This window comes from Eretmochelys imbricata, chromosome 1 (genome assembly GCF_965152235.1).
Source record: "Eretmochelys imbricata isolate rEreImb1 chromosome 1, rEreImb1.hap1, whole genome shotgun sequence".
Taxonomy (NCBI): domain Eukaryota; kingdom Metazoa; phylum Chordata; order Testudines; family Cheloniidae; genus Eretmochelys; species Eretmochelys imbricata.
In genome coordinates, this window is record NC_135572.1 from 90,416,682 (window position 1) to 90,436,337 (window position 19,656).

Here is a 19,656-nt window from a genome sequence, read left to right on the forward strand (position 1 = left end):
TCATTCAGTTGAGGGTCATTTATATTCTGTATGATTTTCACTCAGGTCATAAAAATAATAATAAAAAATAGTTTATAAGTTCCTTGAGGTGAAAAAAATCCTTATCCTCTTATCTATTGGTAAACATCAACTACTGTTCTGGTGTTACATATGTAAATATAATCTGTGTCACTAAGCCTCCTGTCAATATGTATAAGCTGTACATTAACATTTACAGGAGCACAAGCATTCCAGATTTTTCATATATTCCTGTACAGGCTGGATGTTTTAGTGGGGAAATTAATGCATGCTCTTCAACAAGTGAGTGTTTTCATGTGTTTGAACAACACATATCATAATTAAGCACTGAATTTGACTGGAGCCTCTGGGCACTTCTGTAATGTAAATATTAAGTGCTAGACTGTCACTAATGAGGCCATGCAGGAGATTAAATAAGGATTCCCACCTTCTGTGGCCAAGTTAGGGCTATCTCCATTACAGTTCCCAGTACTCAGGAGAGCAATGGGTCTATGGCAGAGATGCCCGCTATGAGAAAGTGGGAGAGATAAAGTAGTCATAGCCATGTATTTATATTCATATGTGCCAGGCCACAGAGCTGACAGGAAGCACAGTCAGGGAGTATGCTGTACCCCTTAAATGTATGTTATGAACTACTCCCTTTTGGCACAAGAGGAGAGCCCTGAGAGGAATTGTGCCTCAAAGGATTGTCTCTGAAGCACAGTACCTCCAAATGTTCATCCAGAGGTCATGTGCTTACATTCCACCTCTTATTCAAGGCTGTGACTAAGAACATGATCAAACCCTATATAATAAGAATAATGCTGCATTTTCAAACACATCCATGATTACTGCAACATGTCTATATAAAGCAGACCACTATCGTCAAAACGTTATCATCAGCCTCTTATTGTTTTTTCCTTGACTCTTTCCTTTTACATTATATTTCGTTTTTGTTACAGCTGACACATTCACTTGACCTGAATAGTGAAAGCTGTTGAGAATGCATTGAGAGATCAAACCATTCTAAATATTGTTTTCACATTCCAATGCCAACTCATTTCATTTTCACTCTGTTCTCCTGCAAAAAAGCAACTGAAATAAAATTAAAAAAAAATCCCTTTCACACTGCCACAATACTATATGTAAAATAATCCAGGAAATGGTCATCTATCCCAGGTGTTTGCGGGTTACTAGTTCACATTTGATATTCATGAGAAAAAATAAGTAATTTCTGTATCTACAGGCATTTTGTTATTGTGGATATTTCACTCTGCATAATCTGTGTTCATTAGCACTGCAGTCCATAAAGATAAAAATGTCTCATTGTGGTTGCCTGTAGTCTTGTTACCATTGGGATAAATGCACCCTGAGTTTTCAGAGCTGTTTTCATATAAAAAGAAAATCTAATAAGCACCACATAAATATTATGTTTTACAAACCATATTTGAAATATGTTTAGATAAATATAATTGCCCTATATTAAATTTAAGGTGAATAACAAAGAAAATAATATTGCTTTGAATATTTCTATGTTTGGTACAATGAAAGTCTTTAATGTTAATTTTTAAAACTTTAGCATTTTTTTTTATTAGACATATGGTATGGAAGGGTACAGCTTGCTCAGGAAGGACAGGCAGGAAAAAAAGGGAGGAGGAGTTGCCTTATATATCAAAAATGTATACACTTGGACTGAAGTTGAGATAGAAATAAGAGACAGACTTGTTGAAAGTCTCTGGGTAAGGATAAAAGGGGTAAAAACCAAGGATGATGTCATGGTAGGGGTATCCTAAAGAGCACCAAACCAGGAAGAAGCGGTGGATGAGGCTTTTTTTAAACAACGAACACAATCATCCAAAGCACAGGACTTGGTGATGGGGAACTTCAACTACCCAGACATCTGTTAGGAAAATAAAACAGCAGGGCACAGATTATCCAACAAGTTCTTGGAATGTATTGGAGACATTTTTTTTTATTTCAGAAGGTGGAGAAAGCTATTTGGGGGGAGGCTGTTATAGATTTTATTCTGACAAATATGGAGGAACTGGTTGAGAATTTGAAAGTGGAATGAAGCTTGGGTGAAAGTGATCATGAAATCGTAGAGTTAAAGATTCCAAGGAAAGGTAGGAGGGAGAAGAGCACAATAAAAACAATGGTTTTCAAGAAGGCAGACTTTAACAAACTCAGGGAGTTGGTAGGTAAAATCCCATGGGGAACAAATCTAAGGGGAAACACAACTGAAGACAGTTGGCAGTTTTTCAAAGAGACACTATTAAGGGCACAAGAGCAAACTATCCCACTGGGTAGGAAAGATAGGAAGTATGGTAAGAGACCACCCTGGCTTAACCAGGAGATCTTTGATGATCTAAAAATCAAAAAAAGAGTCCTACAAAAAGTGAAAACTAGGTCAAATTACGAAGGATGAATATAAATAAATAACACAAGTATGTAGGGACAAAATTGGAAAAGGTCAAGGCACAAAAAGAGATCAAACTAGCTAGGGACATAAAGGGTAACAAGAAAACATTCTACAAATACATTAGAAGCAAGAGGAAGACCAAGGACAGAGTAGGCCCATTACTCAATGAGGGGGGAAAGACAATAACAAAAAATGTGGAAATGGCAGAGGTGCTTAATGACTTCTTTGTTTCGGTTTTCACCAGAAGGTTGGCGGCTATCTAACATAGTGAATGCCAGTGAAAATGAGGTAGGAATAGAAGAGGCTAAAATAAGGAAAGAACAAGTTAAAAATTATTTAGACAAGTTAAATGTCTTCAAATCACCAGGGCCTAATGAAATGCATCCTAGAATACTTAAGGAGCTGACTGAGGAGATATCTGAGCCAATAGCAATTATCTTTGAAATATCATGGAAGACAGGAAGACATTCCAGAAGAGTGGAAAAGGGCAAATATAGAGCCCATCTATAAATAGGGAAATAAGGACAACCCGTGGAATTACAGACCAGTCAGCTTAACTTTTGTACCTGGAAAGATAATGGAGAATAGTTAAGAAATCAATTTGTAAACACCTAGAAGATAATAAGGTGATAAGTAACAGTCAGTATGGATTTGTCAAGAAAGAAATGTGTCAAACAAACCTGATAGCTTTCTCTGAGAGGTTAACAAGCCTTGTGGATGGGGGGAAGTGGTAGATGTGCTCTATCTTGACTTTAGTAAGGCTTTTGATACTGTCTCGCATGACCTTTTCATAAACAAACTAGGGAAATACAAGTTAGATGAAACTACTATAAGGTGGGTGCATAACCGGCTGGAAAACTGTTCCTAGAGAGTAGTTATCAGTGGTTCACAGTCATGCTGGAAGGGCATAACGAATGGCATCTCGCAGGGATCGGTTCTGGGTCCGCTTCTGTTCAATATCTTCACCAATGATTTAGGTAATGGCATAGAGAGTACACTTATAAAGTTTGTGGATGATACTAAGTTGGGAGGGATTGCAAGTGCTTTGGAAGATAGGATTAAAATTCAAAATGATCTGGACAAACTGGAGAAATGGTCTGAAGTAAATAGGATAAAATTCAATAAGGACAAATGCAAAGTTCTCAACTTAGGAAGGAACAATCAGTTGCAACTACAACAAGGGAAATGACTGTCTAGGAAGGAGTACTGCGGAAAGGTATCTAGGGGTCATAGTGGACCACAAGCTAAATATGAGTCAACACTGTAATAGTGTTGAAAAAAAAGGAAACATCATTCTGGGATGTATTAGCAGGAGTACTGTAAACAAGACACAAGAAGTAATTCTTCCACTCTACTCCACGCTGATTAGGCCTCAACTGGAGTATTGTGTCTAGTTCTGTGCACCATATTTCAGGATAGATGTGGACAAATTGGAGAAAGTCCAGAGAAGAGCAACAAAAATAATTAAAGGTCTAGAAAAGATGACCTATGAGGGAAGTTTGAAAAAAATTGGTTTCATTCATCTGGAGAAGAGAAGACTGAGAGGGGACATAATAACAGTTTTCAAGTATAGAAAAGGTTGTTACAAGGAAAAGGGAGAAAATGTTCTTCTTAACCTCTGAGGATAGGACAAGAAACAATGGGCTTAAATTGCAGCAAGGGTGGTTTATGTTGGATGTTAGGAAAAACTCCCTAACTGTCAGAGTGGTTAAGAACGGGAATACATTGCTTAGGGAGGGTGTGGAATCTTCATCACTGAGGATTTTTAAAAGCAGGTTGGACAAAACCTGTCAGGGATGGTATAGATAATACTTAGTCCTGCCTTGAGTTCAGGGGACTAGACTAGATGACCTCTCAAGCTCCCTTCCAGTTCTATGATTCTATGATGTCCCTATTTACCTTTCCTGGCCATGGAACCCTCTCAAGATATTGGATACCTGAATAGTGATCTTTGATAAGAATGTAACTTAAGTAGCAGATATTTTTCCTCATAGACAATTTTTCTCCTCATATCTTAGTGAGCAGGAGGGAAGGATGAGTACTAGGCTAAAGACCTCATTCACCACTTCATGACACTTAACATTTGCCTATAACTCATAGAATTATTTGTGTACAATTCTAGTTCCTTTTTCTGTCATGAGGTGCAATGTTCCCTTCCAAATAACTGTAGAATAGATGCTGTAACTTATGATTTCTATAAGAGTGCATACTCTGTTATACTCTTGGGACATTACTGAAGGGATATTGCACATTAAGGCCAAAATATTGCACTGCACATTTAGAGGTGCATTTAGGAGGTTGGGAAGAGGGAATTTAGAGCTTCTATTCCAAACCACTCAGCACAAGTGCACCTGCACAGCAACAGAGCAAGATTCTCATCTAACACTTAAGGCAGTAGTAGGCAGACGCCCGGCTACCATGTCTGTCAGGTAGAGTTGGTTACAAGTGTTCATTCAAAACATTCTTTCAACAACAACAACAAAAAACCCTCACCACTTTCCATAGGAAATGTTAATTTGTGATGATGATGATGATTGATGATTTATTTTAATTAAAAAAAAATTGAGAACCAAAACATTCAGTAAAACTGCCCGACTGGCTTTTTTGTGGGGCTTTGTGTGTTTTTCATTGCTGAAAAGTGAAGTATTCACATCTGGGGCTTTTGTTTTCTCAGCTAAACTCACACCAAAATCATTGTAGATTTTTTTTTTTTCATTAAAACAATTTTATTCACAATTTTATCCAAATATTGTGTGTTGAAATAAAACAATTTGCCAACCAATTTACTGTCAAGACATTCTGAGGCCCCATTTGAACACAGTTGTCTGCCCACATGGCAACTTGCAGGAGTGGGGCCTATTTTGCCACTTATCACTGCTCAGTAATCCCCTATCATATTATTGGAGCTTTACCCTCAATCCAATTTGATCAATGTAGTAATTGGCTTATAGGATATGTGCATCTATGAATTGCCTCAATGTGGGTTTGGCTTACACTGTCTTCTTCCAAAATATACCAGCTTTTAAAGATATGCTGTGGAGTTACTAAATCTTTCTTTCCTTGTTAGTCAGTGATGGCAGCTGGGTTTGCTGGCATCTGAAGTAAAACAGGATATTGATTAGTAGAATGAGTGGAGTCTGCCTGTGTCTCTCCTCCCCTGTCAAAGAATCCTGATACTGTACATAGATATCCCCAACTGAAGTCCATATTTACAGCATTTTTCAAATTCCTCTCAATAATAAATAGCTGAGTTTCTTCATCGCTCTGGTAGGCCACTTGCCAGCTCATCCAATATATTCAGTGAAAAAATAAAACACAGAAAAAGTAAGCAGAACTTAACAATCCCGTTAACACACTTTTTTTCTTTGATTTTTGATCATGCAAGTTCTAGTACACAATATCATTTAAAGAGTTTGAATTCTTCCTATCTGTTCTCTTGATCCCTGCTGCTTGTATGCCTACCTTCACAGCAGATGTTTCAAAATGAACAAGAGGTGTTATGTTGGTCCAGTACTGAATAAAATTCCTTTCTTAAAACTGCTTCACATGTATATGTACAATTAACAGTCTGCTGATTAGGAGCTGAAGTTAGAAGGGAAAAAAAAACATTAAAAAATCAGACAACTCTTGATCCCAGTTTCTACCACATGCAATTAGCTTCTCTGACACTCACCAACCAGTCAGTTTTGGAGTACTGAAAAATATAAACACACACACACACACACACACACACACACACACACAAACACACACCTCTTTAAACTGCTCTGTCAGTGTAAGGGAACCTTAAAGTGATGGCAAATGTAGTTTATGTCCATCTTAAGGCTGTGTAGAAGGGACTTGAAGGCATAAATTACATTTTACCATCACTTTAAGGCTCTTTTATATTGACAGAGCAATATAAAAAGGACTTAGTGTAAATGAGAATCAGACATATAGTATACATTTCTGTTACTCAGATTTATGTCCTACAGCCAGATGAAATTATCAAATATTTTTAATCCTATGTTTGTATTACTGAGTCTAAAACAGTGTGAGTAATTTTCATGAGAGGAAGCAAATCAGTGAGAATTGAGGATGCTCTGCACTTCACATGATTAAACCAAATATTTGTAAAGTGTTTTGAAATCCTTGCACAGAAGTCACTATAGCAGAGGTGGCCAAACTCTCTGAGCTGCATTTGACAATCTTGAGCTGTTTGAGAGCCAGGGTGCGCCTGCCGGGGTTCAGGGCTTCAGACTCATGGCATGAACCTGCAGGGGCTTCAGACCCATAGGATGGGGAGTTTGGGGGCTTCAGCCCCAAAGGAGGCGCCTGCTGGGACTCCAGCCCTACTCCTGCTGATGCCCAAGCCCCAGCAGATATGCCCAGCGGGCGTATCTAAGCCCTGAACTCCCCTCCCCCAAGTCTGGTAGGCAGAGAATTGGAGGAAGTGTAGGGTGCTTCACAAGCCACACTTTAACTGTAAAAGAGTGTCATGTGACTCACAAGCCACGGTTTGGCCACCCCTGCACTATAGCGACACAAAGCATTTATGGGCTATGCCATATTGTGGTTCTTTTAGCACAAATCTACAAATATGTCACTAACCCATTATTGTTTATATTGGCAAGATCTGATGCATTATTATTTAAATTATTAAGGTACTGTTGAATATACATTGTATTACCAAATGATGCTGCAAACCATACAGAGCACAATGCACGAAGCTATGCTAAATGAGTAGGCTATTTATTTATTTTTTTAATTTCACAGAATATTGACTGTAATGCAAATATTTTCAGACTCCAAATTCTTAATGAAGGCAGTTCAAGGACAACTAAACAGCTACATTTTCTCTTGCCAATTTATATGATCAAAAATTATCTCCTGAACTAACATTCCATGGTATATGTTATTATGTCTCAGGAATCAGTGGCCCCCAAAACTACTTCAAATAAAAATTAAAAGTTTCATACAGATTGTACAAATGGTTAATGTAGTCAACTTTAGCTCAAAATTTTCTGGAAAGATAGCTCTAGGGATGGATGAATTTGTTTTACCCAGTTCAAAACATGATAAAAAACTCTTGAGGAGAAAGCTCAAATATACTTGCATTACTTTAGGCTCTAACAAAATGTGATTTCTATATAAACCCATGGTGTTTTTTTTTCTGTTTGTTTGTTTTTTAAATATTCAGCTGGTAGTCACTTAAAGGAGGCAATACATATTTTCAGATAGGATTTCTTATTGTTTGCATTGTACAGACTTCCATTTAACAAGAAATATTAATATATATTTTTCAGATTTACATTTCACCCTAATTTGGCCTTAAGGTGTGACAGATAACTTCAGTTTTGTCATAAGCATTGCAAAGTAGGAAGCAAGTTGTAGAAATTATGCTTTTAAAATACAACTTCCCATAAAACAAACAATAAACAAACAAACAAAAATGATCCTCTGTGGTGTCCCAGGTGATGTCTGGCACTGTCACTATGATAAATTTTGAAGAACTGACTGAGGAAAGGTTCAAGACAAATGGGTAACTCCTCTGAATCTAAAAGGAATAAAAAGCCTTATCCAGTTGAAGGACATTGATTCTTTTACCTCAGCTCTAATGAACTGAACTACCAATGCATTTTGGACTTGGTTGGCTGCCAAGGGCAAAAAATCATTATCATCAGACTGGTTCAGCTCAGTAGTCCTGGAGACTGGTTGGGAGACTTGCAGAGGTATCTGGCTGGCATTAAAGGGATACCATAGTAAAGAAGAACTACCTCGGGGAGTTAAGTAGTCTTAAAAAAAAAATTCTTCCACTTTCTCAAAAAAAAATGGACAGACACAGGAACCCCCAATCTCATCAGCTGGCAGCTTTGCAGGGTGGCTAAAGAATAGGCATCAGACATGAACCGGGTTACAAAACTCCGTAGCAAGAACATGCTTATACATAGCCACTTCAATACTATACTGTAGAAAATCACATACTGTAGCTGCCATAAGTCCCACCCACCTCCCCTCTACATGTTAAAAGGGCTATGCATGGAAAACCTGTGATTGCTCTTCGAATATTCCCCTTTGCATCTTGGCAGCTACTCAACATGTCACTTTCTCCATCTATGTTACTGAGTCCCACTTTGAGGAAACTAGGACACTGCCATGTGGTGCTGGGGAAAAACTGTAGAGAAAAATCAGTCAGAGACTCCAGTCCTTTGGAGCAGCTGCAGAAATAACCAAAGCAGGGAACTTTGGATGTTCAGGCAACTTTGTATCAGTTTGTTTGGACTTTCTTTGCCTGTGCTGATTAGGTGTTTACTCCAATTCTCTCCCTTCCCCTCCCTCATGTTAGAAAAAATGTTGTATTGGTATTTTTAAATGTGTTTAATTAGTTGTTTTAATAATGTATATAAGATAAAGGTTATGTAAATCACTGGCTCTAATGAAATCCAATATGGAGTATATCATCTGTGACCCTTGGACTCCATTTTGTAAGCAAATTTGTTTACAACTTAGACACTGGAGTACCCTGGCTCAAACCGGACAGAACCATTTTTTCCCACCAAAACCAACCCCCAGCACTCTATTCCATCAAAACTTTTCCCACCTTAAAGATTTTCTCAGCACCTGCACAGTCCTGTCCATTCCAGCGTTCCAGAGCTAGCGAGAAGAATATCATCTATCCCGAAGCGAGACAGAGAAAGGAGAGACCTGTCATCAACATCATTCCCGCCACAGCGAAACCATCTTACCGGTGAAGGAATCCTGCAGCTTTCCTGGTGTCCATCATCCCAGAGGGTCTTCCCACCTGCGACAAAGTCCACCAGTTGCCAGGACTCCCCAGTGGTCCTCCTCAAAGGCTCCCAATCAGCCAGAGAGTTGAAGATCCTGGGCCTCACGTCTGTGCATAGCATCCACTGTGCCTGAGTATAGTAGGAGAGGTTGCTGTAGTGGGGTTTAATTTATTATTTTTCTGGAAAAAGGGAGGTTTTGTGGGTCTCAGTTCAAGCTCCTAAAGCCAGTCACTGTTTCATTGTATTGGTTACGTTTGTGTTTCTTCTCCCCTCCCCCCCATTTCTCCATCTTTATCCTGAATACACTTACCTTTGTTTGCACCATATCACCTTGTCTTCTATTTTTTTTAATTTATGTTACACAAGGAGGGAGGGACACCCTTCTTGTAAGCCAAATCCACTGGTGACAGATACAGGAGGGAGTCGAATCTGCACCTTTTGAGAAAAGAGGCTTTCCTTTTATCTCCCCTTTACCATTTCTAAAGTTTTCCTTTCTGAAGCATTGCCTTATTCCCCTTGAGGTAACACTCACAATCTCTTCACCTCAACATCTTCTCTTCTTAGAATCATAAAAATAAGGGCTGGAAAGGACCTCAGGTGAACATCTAATCCAACCCCCTGCTCAAAGTAAGACCAATACCCAATTTTTTGCCCCAGATCCCTAAATGACCCCCTCCAGGATTGAACTCACAACCCTGGCTTTAGGAGGCTAATGCTTAAACCACTGAGCTATCCCTCCCCTCTTCTTGATGTCCTGTTTCTGCAGCCTCCTTCCCAGCTTCATTCCCTCTTAATTAAATCCCCAAATCCCAACCCAGAACTCCCACTTCCAAAAAACCTTGAGGAGCTAACATGTTTGCTACCATCACATTGTTCCCTCTGCTTGTATATTCTACCCCTTTCCCCACACCGCCTGTTTTGTCTACTTAGAGTGTAAGCTCTATGGACCAGGGGACTGCCTGCTACTCTTTGTTTGTATAGTGCCTAGCACAATGGGGCTCCACTCTTTCCTGTTCCCTAGACACTTCCATAGTAAATGTTAAGAATAAGTATCAGATTCAGAGACTGTTTTTATTTCTCTGAGAAGCAATAACTTCCTCTCTGTACTGTCTGATTCACATTAGAATAGTCACAAGAGTGCTTCTGCAGCCTGAAGCCTAATAGCAATATGGAAGATAACTTGGTCATGTTGACAGATTCAGGAAGGATGAGTGCTAAAAGGAATACAGATGGATGCAGGGCCGCTTGTCTTTTCCCATAAATTACAAATGCATAATTTGGAGGTAATATCCTTACCCTGTTTTCAGTGATGCCAACCCCATCCTGCCCAGGATATGAGGCTGTGAATATGCAGGTGTTTTCATAGTAATATTTTACCTCTTATTTTTATGCAGGACTAAACAAGAGGGTCAGAGGGACTATCTGAATTGATTTATCACAAACTAATTTGGTCTCTAAGGTGTACTATTTAGTCTCCACATTACATATTTTTATTTGTTTAAATACTCTCAAGCATTCAGGTGTCATGGTGATGGTAGATAGATAAAAGATCAATTTGTATAACAAGTCAAAATAATCGTTTTATCAAAGACATAGCTGGTATAAATTGACATAGCACCATTGACCTCCACTGTCCTGAACTGTTTATTTTCTATATAATTAGAGTAATGATGAATTCTTTATTTTAGTTCCTGCATTACATTTATATACATATATAAATCAGTCTAATAAAGAATGTTTCTATTAAGTTTACTAGTGTTATTACAATACAATCATTGTATCAAGCTGAAAATCTCTTCCCTTGCTCTGCTGAAGCTGTTACTCCTTGATGCTCACATTTTTTTCCCTTGTGTAACTTCCTGCTTTCTCCTACAGTGCCCCCATATGCATGGGAGGCTCTCTCCATAGAAAGCTGCAAGGTCACTACATTATCCTATTTCAAATTCCTCCTTAAAACTCACCTTGGCTGTGATGCATGCACAGCACAAGAATGTAGGGACAAAATTACGAAGACCAAGGCACAAAAATGAGATTAAGCTGACTAAGAACATAAAGGGTAACAAGAAAACATTCTACAAATACATTAGAAGCAAGAGGAAGACAAAGGACAGGGTAGGCTCATTACTCAATGAGGGAGGAAAGACAATAACAGAAAAAGTGGACATGGCTGAAGTGTTTCAGTTTTCACTGGAAAGATTATCAGTGATTGCACATCTGACATAGTGAACACCAGTGAAAATGAAGTAGGATCTGAGGCTAAAATAGGGAAAGAACAAATTAAAAATTATACAGACAAGTTATATGTCCTGAAGTCAGCAGGGCCTGATGAAAAACATCCAAGAATATTGAAGGAGCTGACTGAGGAGATAGCTGAGCTAGTAACAATTATCTTCTAAATCTCATGGAAAACAGGAAATATTTCAGATGACTGGAAGAGGGCAAAGATAGTGCCAACCTATAAAAAGGGAATAAGAACCTGGGTAATTACAGACCAGTCAGCTAAACTTTGTGGAAAGATAATGGATTAAATAATCAAGCAATCAATTTGCAAACATCTAGAAGCTAATAAGGCGATAAGTAACATTGAACATGAATTTGTCAAGAACATATTGTGTTAAAGCAACTTAATAGCTTTCTTTGACAGGGTAACAAGCCTTGTGGAGAGGGAGGAAATAGTAGTTTTTGTATATCTTGACTTCAGTACAGCTTTTGATACTGTCCTGCATGATCTCATCAAAAACACACTAGGGAAATATAGTCTAAATGGAGCTACTATAAGGTGGGAGCACAACAGTCTGGAAAACCATTCCCAGAGAGTAGTTCCGAATAGTTCACCTTCAAAGTGGATAGGCGTATTGAGTGGGGTCCCACAGGGGTTGGTCCTGAATTGGTTTCTGTTCAATATCTTCATCAATGATTTAGATAATGTGTAGAGAGTACGCTTATAAAGTTTGCAGAGATATCAAGTTGGAAAGGATTGCTAGTGCTTTGGAGGACAGGATTAAAATTCAAAATGATCTGGACAAACTGAAGAAACAGTCTGAAGTAAACAGAATGAAATAAAACAAGGACACATACAAAGTACTCCACTAAGGAAGAATAATCAATTACACACATACAAAATAGGAAATGACCGAAATGTGCTGAAAGTTCAGAGTTCAGGCTCTATAGGTGATGCATAACAGCTGAGGAGGGACCCAAGGGTTGTACATAATATAATTTGTTTTACCTTTGTGTATGGTGTTGATGAGAACATCGCTGGAATACTGTGTCCCATTCAAGGTGTCCTCTGCAGACACACTCTATTTATTTCTGCTTTCTTAAGGATTTTCAAAATGCAGAATGTTAAGGTAGTAGTAATGCAACATGAAGCACAATTCTAGGTAACAATTCAAAATTATATATAAAAAGTTGTGGGGGGCATAAGAAAACTGAGAAACAAATAAAAGCAGAGAAGAGTAAGAAAATATTTCAGAAGAGCATGAATAGGCAAACTTATGGACATTTCAAAGGAGACTTAAATAATATTTGGTCTTATAGAGGGAACAATAAAAGACATGGAAATTAAATATTTTAGAAAAGCATACTAAAATGGTAGCAGATATGGGTATTTGTTATTGTTTATGCAGCATGATAGAAGTATACTATTATTTAAAGTACATAGTATCTCTGACTTGAAGAGAAGATAGTTGAAAGGCATAGGCATAACATACATTTTCTGGTGCTATATAGGAAAACAGAGTGGGCTGTTGTCATTATTGCTGGAATGTTTTGTAGCTGTTATGAATATTTTGAAGAAGTAGATGATGGAGGTGTAATTAAGGAACTGTTTAATGTGTAGAAGATGGCAGGAGACATGTACAGGCATGAATGGGTAAAAAAAGATAAAGAGGGAAGTCAAGAGTAGAGTTAGCATGGACTGAGGAAATGGGAGGGAACATAAAATGAGGACAAAAATATTAGTGTCACTGGAGGTATGAATGCTTTTTAGGTGAAGAGGAGATTAAATATATGGGGAAGAAGAGAAGCAAATGCAAAGACTCAAGGAGAAGGCAAAGTGGTACTGTGGAATGGTGATCTTTTCAGCATTAAATAATTAAATAACCAGTCAGCTTAACTTCAGTACCTGGAAAGATAATGGAGCAAATAACTAAGCAATCAATTTCCAAACACCTAGAAGATAATAAGGTGATAAGTAACAGTCATCATGGATTTGTCAAGAACAAATTGTGTCAAACCAATCTAATAGCTTTCTTTGACAGGGTAACAATTCTTGTGGCTGGGCTGGGGGAGTGATAGATGCAGTATATCTTGATTTTAGAAAGACTTTTGATACTGTCTCACATGGCCTCCTCATAAACAAACTAGGGAAATACAACCTAGATGGCACTACTGTAAGGTGGTTGGAAAACCAGAGAGTAGTTCACAGTCAAGCAGGAAGGGCATATTGAGTGGGGTCCTCAGAGATCAGTTCTTGGTCCAGTTCTGTTCAATATCTTCAACAGTGATTTAGATAATGTCATAGAGAGTACACTTATAAATTTTGCAGATGCAAAGTACTCCACTTAGGAAGGAACAATCAATTACACACATACAAAATGGGAAATGATTGCCTGGCAAGGCATATTGTGGAAAAGGATCTGGGAGGTTATAGTGGATCACAAGCTAAATATGAGTCAACAGTGTAGCACTATTGTGAAAAAAGCAAAAAATATTCTGGGATGTATGAGCAGGTGTATTGTAAGCAATACAAGCAAAATAATTCTTCCACTGCACTCAGCACTGATAAGGCCTCAACTGAAGTATTGTGTCCAGTTCTGGATGCCACTTTTCTGGAAAGATGTGGACAAATTGGAGAAAGTCCAGAGAAGCAACAATTTTTTTAAAGGGTAGAAAACATGACATATAAGGAAAGATTGAAAAAAAAATGTGTTTGTTTAGTCTGGAGAGGAGAAGACTAGGGAGTGGGGGTGGGGGAGGATATTATAACATTTTTCAAGCTAATAAAAGGTTGTTACAGGGAGAAGGGTGGGGAAAAAAAGGGTTCTTCTTCACCGCCAAGGATAGGACAAGAAACAATGGGCTTAAATTGCAGCAAGTGAGATTTAAGTTGGACATTAGGAAAAACTTCCTAACTGTCCGGCTAGTTAAGCACTGCAATAAATTGACAAAAGATGGCTATGGAATCTCTGTCATTGGAGGTTTTTAAGAACCCCATTACCATCTCACTGTGACCTTGCCTGTTTCCACCATTCATATCTGGTCATATGCTTTGATTTCAAGTTTTGTGGAGCATGGACCATGTTTTTGTTGTATGTTCTGTGTCTGTACCATCCTAATGTAAGGACCTGACCCTGAAGGGAGCCTTCAGGGGGTTTTGCTATGCACACAAATCAATGAAATGATAATAAAACAATAACAAAAATTAACATCTCCTGAACAGTCATTGTGGTGTTGGCAGTGAAATGCTTACTCTATGAAGTGGCAACACTTCTAGAGTTGGTCATTGAACTCTGAGACTATAGGGCTGTTTGGAAAAAAAATGCCATATTTTTATACTTGGTTGAGCTTGTCTCAGTCTCCTCTACCACCCCAGGCTCCTCTCCTCAGCCTCACTGACTTCCCCATGCTCTCACATCTGTTCCACACCTCACTTTACCTCCTAGTGCTTCCTAGTCTTTCCAGTTCTGCCTGCTGTGGAACTGGAGGAAGAAGCACTGCAGCATTGTGGTTCATTCTCCCCTTTGAAAGCTCTCCCAATGCAATACAGCAGAAGACAACAGATGTTTTCAGGAGCTAGGGCCAGGAGAAATGGTAAGTTTTGTACAGGGGTGAACATTAGGATACATTTTAAGGGAAGAAACAGAAGACTTTATTTTTCTTCACTAGCACATAGATTTAGCAATTTAATACCTATTTTTAATTGATTAAGTGTCACTTCATGCAGTCTTTTGATTGCTAGATATCTAATTGGTGAAGTGGTTGTTTATTTTTCAGATGTACAAACCATTCCTACAGTTCCTTCAAAAATGTCTGTACTAAAACCCTGCTAATTTGCAGTAATAACTAGGAGACCTACTTGGGATTATTAAACTTTGCAAATTAGCAACAAACAAACAAACACACAAACAAACACACACAAAAACAAACAAACACTACTGGGCCTCTGCACTCTGCTATTAAATCTTTGACAAGAGAGCCAAAAACACCTGCTTCTTATGAGAATTATTGGTTTTTGAATTAATGAAGTGAGATTTAGGACCATATTCTGCTACTCTTACTCACATTGAGTAAGACCTGTTGCAGAATAGTATCCTATTGAAATCAATAATACTCGAGGCTAAGGTATAACTGAACACTAGCATAATCTAGTCCTTAGTGAGAATCCATGGCATTAGCAACAATAAAATGTGTAAACCAACTCTTTATACAAAAACATAGAATAATTATAATTACCTTTTTTGTTCTTTCACTTGATCATCCTTCTTGCTTATGATATTACAGCCTTACATCACACTATTATCCCAAAAGGTATGTATCTTACATAATTTATCACTTGCTGGTTAAAAAAAAAAAACATACAGCAGAATTTGACACTGTTGGTGAATTTGTGTTTAGCTGTGATAATTCACATTTAAATAATTAACGTTGCATGGAAGAGGTAATACTGACAACAGATTGAAATAAATTTCAGAAGTATTACAATAGCTTTCCTATCATATACTGTAATTTTTAAAGGAAGCAAATAGAGTGTTTAACTGATTCATCATTGAAATTAATTAAGCCCTAGTTACAACTTTGAGACTAATTTTCTGAAAGCTTAGAAAGTGTCAAAAGCAAGTATGAAGACTCTCAAAGTATTTGTGTTTAAATGTCATCATTAATACCTTTACATTTCAACATAATTTTTTGCAGTAAGGTGACTTGGAAACTAATGAGCTGTGCAGGGAGATATCAGCTGTTAAGTCATATCACTTGAAAAGGCCATTTTATATTGTGGAGATTCTGATAAATCACAAAGTGCCTGTGAAGAAAGAAAGGGCACATATACCACTGCTTTTGTATGACTTCCATACATGTTAACTGCTAAGGAGCTGGAAGTGCATTTACTAAAGTAAAGACCATGTGCAAGTACAAGCAGTCAACACAATAAACACACTATTACTTTATTTGAGATGTCATTAGATCATTTCAGCTCATGCCTTGACATGTTACTATCCATGGGATGTATGGACTAGATTCACAAAGAGACTTCGGCACCTAATTGCTACTTCTGTGCCTAAATCTGAGATTTAGGCACCAATGGCTTTCACTCGCACCCAGTCCACACCCCGATTATGCTGCTGTCTAATCATTTGGCACCAAAACTCAATCTGCACCTAAGTTTTTACTTTAAAAGCTCCCTAGGCACCTATGTTTCTGCTTCCAGGTGTCCAGGTGTCTAAGCTCCAATGATATCCATAAGCCAGGGGAAGATAAGCAGGGGAGCACATAAATCATTATGGGGACTGATCTGGTAGGCGAGCTCAGATGCCAAAGTGGAAGAGCTTCAACAGGAGATTATGGGAGACCCACCTCAGAATATTTCATAGCCCAGTGGTTAGAGCACACATCTGAGAGATAGCAGATCCATGTTCAGATGTCTTCTCTTCATCAGGGGAGGCAGGTTTGTAAAATTGTTGCTGGTGTCTGAAACGGGTCCAAGTCCCACGCCTGCCACTAGCCTAAGGCTCTGGCAGGGAATTTGGGTGCAGGATCTGGGCTGGGGCTGGAGTGGTGCAGGAGAGGGTGTGAGGTGCGGGCTCTGGGAGGGAGTTTGGGTGCGGGGTGTGGGCTCTAGGCTCAGGCAAGTTTGGGGTGTGGGAGAGGGTGAGGGGTGTGGTGCTTACCTTAGGCGGCTCCCAAAAGCGACCCCACAAATCCCTCTGGCAGTAGCTCCTAGGCTGGTGTGTGTGTGTGTGTGCCTCCATGCACCGCTGCCCTCAGGCACTGTCCCCGCAGCTCCCATTGGCTGCAGTTCCTGGCCAATGGGAGCCTCAGAGTCGGCGCTCGGGGCGGAGGCAGCACACGGAGACACCCACCTCCTGGGCTGCAGGGACATGCCAGCTGCTTCTGGGAGCAGCGTGAATCAAGGCCGGGCAGGAAGCTGCCTTAACCCCACTGCATTGCTGGTGGTGGCAGTGGTGTCTGGGGGACTCTGGGCCCTTTTAAATCGCCCGGGAGTGGCGACACTCTGGGGGAAGTATGTGGGGGCTGCAAGTGTGGCTGTGGGAGAGATCCGGCCCCAAACTTTGGTGGAACTGGGCACCCAGGCCCTGAATATTCCTGGAGCACAGGCACCATGGGCCCATATAACTCGCCACCCCTGTCAGGCAGTGGAGGGACATGAAATGTGGTTTGGAGTGTCTCCCATATCCTGGGTGAGTACCCATGTGACTGTGCTAAAGCTTATCAGGGAGGTCAACTTCCTGCTCTCTCAGCTTGATTCCAGAAGAGAGTTCATGGCTGTGAATCTCAAGTAGAGATAGGTACCTTCCTGGTTTAGGTGCCTAACTCCCTAAGAAGGGCGGGGCTCAGCATCTCTCATTGGCCAATTTAGACAGCTCCCGGCCAAGTGTGATGGCTTTTGTGGATCCCATGCTTAGGTGCCTATCTCTCTCTCTGCTTTCGTTTTATAGGATTCCTGGATCCTGAAACCAGGCTTTGTGAATCCCAATGATTTTCTAAAAGTTAGGTGTTGTGACGCTGAGCATCAGAACACCTAAGCCCCTTTGAGAATCTGGCCCTTTGTTCACATAAAGAACTAGACAGAAGTTATCACAAGTCAGCACCCATGCAACTTAATCAGATTCATATTCTCCAGAAAGAAAACTGGAGTATTTACGTAACCTGATGAACTTTAATTATTTGCAAGTTTTATTTGTGAAGTAGCAATTGCTGATATGAATCTTTTAAAATTCTATTATCTACTGTTCTAAATAGATATTTATATTTAATTTGCTAATGTGACACATAAAACTAGTTTATCTATATAATTAAACCTGAAGGTAAGGGAGAAGCAGCATACTACAATCCAAAGACTACAGACTTTGCTATTCATGGAACAGATGTACACCAAGTCCTTCACTGTGAAATATGTGAAAAGCTTTATTTACACCCACAATTGAGTACACTAAGTATCACAATGTCAACACTATGAATCAATATCTTAAGAAGTTAATAGCTCTTTTGTTTACCCTCAGACCATCTGGAATATTTAACAGACTAAGACACTCAAAATGGAAAGCAATATGTCCAGGTGCTACTGTCTCTTTGAGCTGGGAAGCTGTTATCACAGAGCTATTAGCTTGAATCTTCCCCATCTGTGGTGGCACAGTCCATCAAGAACATGTAAATTATTTGGCAAGTTCATCCCTTCTTATTAGTTGTAGGTGAAAAAAATAGTCCTTTCAAACAATTAAGCTGAACACAGTATTTAAGTTATGAATTACAGTTGAGTCAACTTCATTGAATTTATCAGCTTATTTTTACCTGTCAGGCAGAAACATACCACTAATGACATGCTTCATTCTGTAGCCATTATATAAAAAAAATATGAGATTAGAAATAAGGCAGTAAAAACAAATATTCAGGAACATAGGAACAATGTTCATGCAAGTATTCTGAAATTTCTTGCAGGTACAACATTATTTTGTTTTCCTTGTGAAAACACACATCTATTTTGAATCTGTTAGTATTAGAAAATGAAAAGAAGGCTCACTCTTTTACTTTAGGACCATATGCTTAAAAACTCACTGGAAATATGTCTTTATGGCCCTTATAGATCTCACTCTTGAAAGTTATATTTAAAGTGAAAACAAAACAATAGACAACAGACAATCCCAGAGTAAAAAAACCCACAACATATTTGACCAACTGTGAATTATAGCTGACATCAGGTAATTTGATCTGTGTTAATTTAAATTGGGTGAAAAATGTTATGGAAACTCAATTAATTATCAGCTAGCTGGCAATGGGTAAAATAATTATTGGAAGACTACAAGCCAATTTTATAAATGTAAAAGTTCTAGGATTTAAACCCTCAGATCAGTTGATATTAATGAACAGAAGAAATGAACTGATTAATTTATGCTATTTAGACAATAGAGGGAAGAATATGTCAAAGACCAAACAAGACTGGTTGCTTGAGTATTAGTCATCATAAACATATTCAAAAAATAACCTTCCTCACCCCTCAGAACTTAAACATGATAAATGTGTGAATATGATTAAAAGGGATATATTATTTAAGGTGTGTTCAGGGTGAAAGTGCTGTCATTGTCCTATGGAGAGGACATAGCCCCTCCCTTTAGGATAGTGAGAAGAGATGGCCCTTCCCCTCAGGGGGAGGGGAAGTGATAATTTAGGGACCGATATAGTCTGCAGGGAGACTCAGAGAGAAACAAAGTCTGGGAGTAACTTGAGAGAGGGATG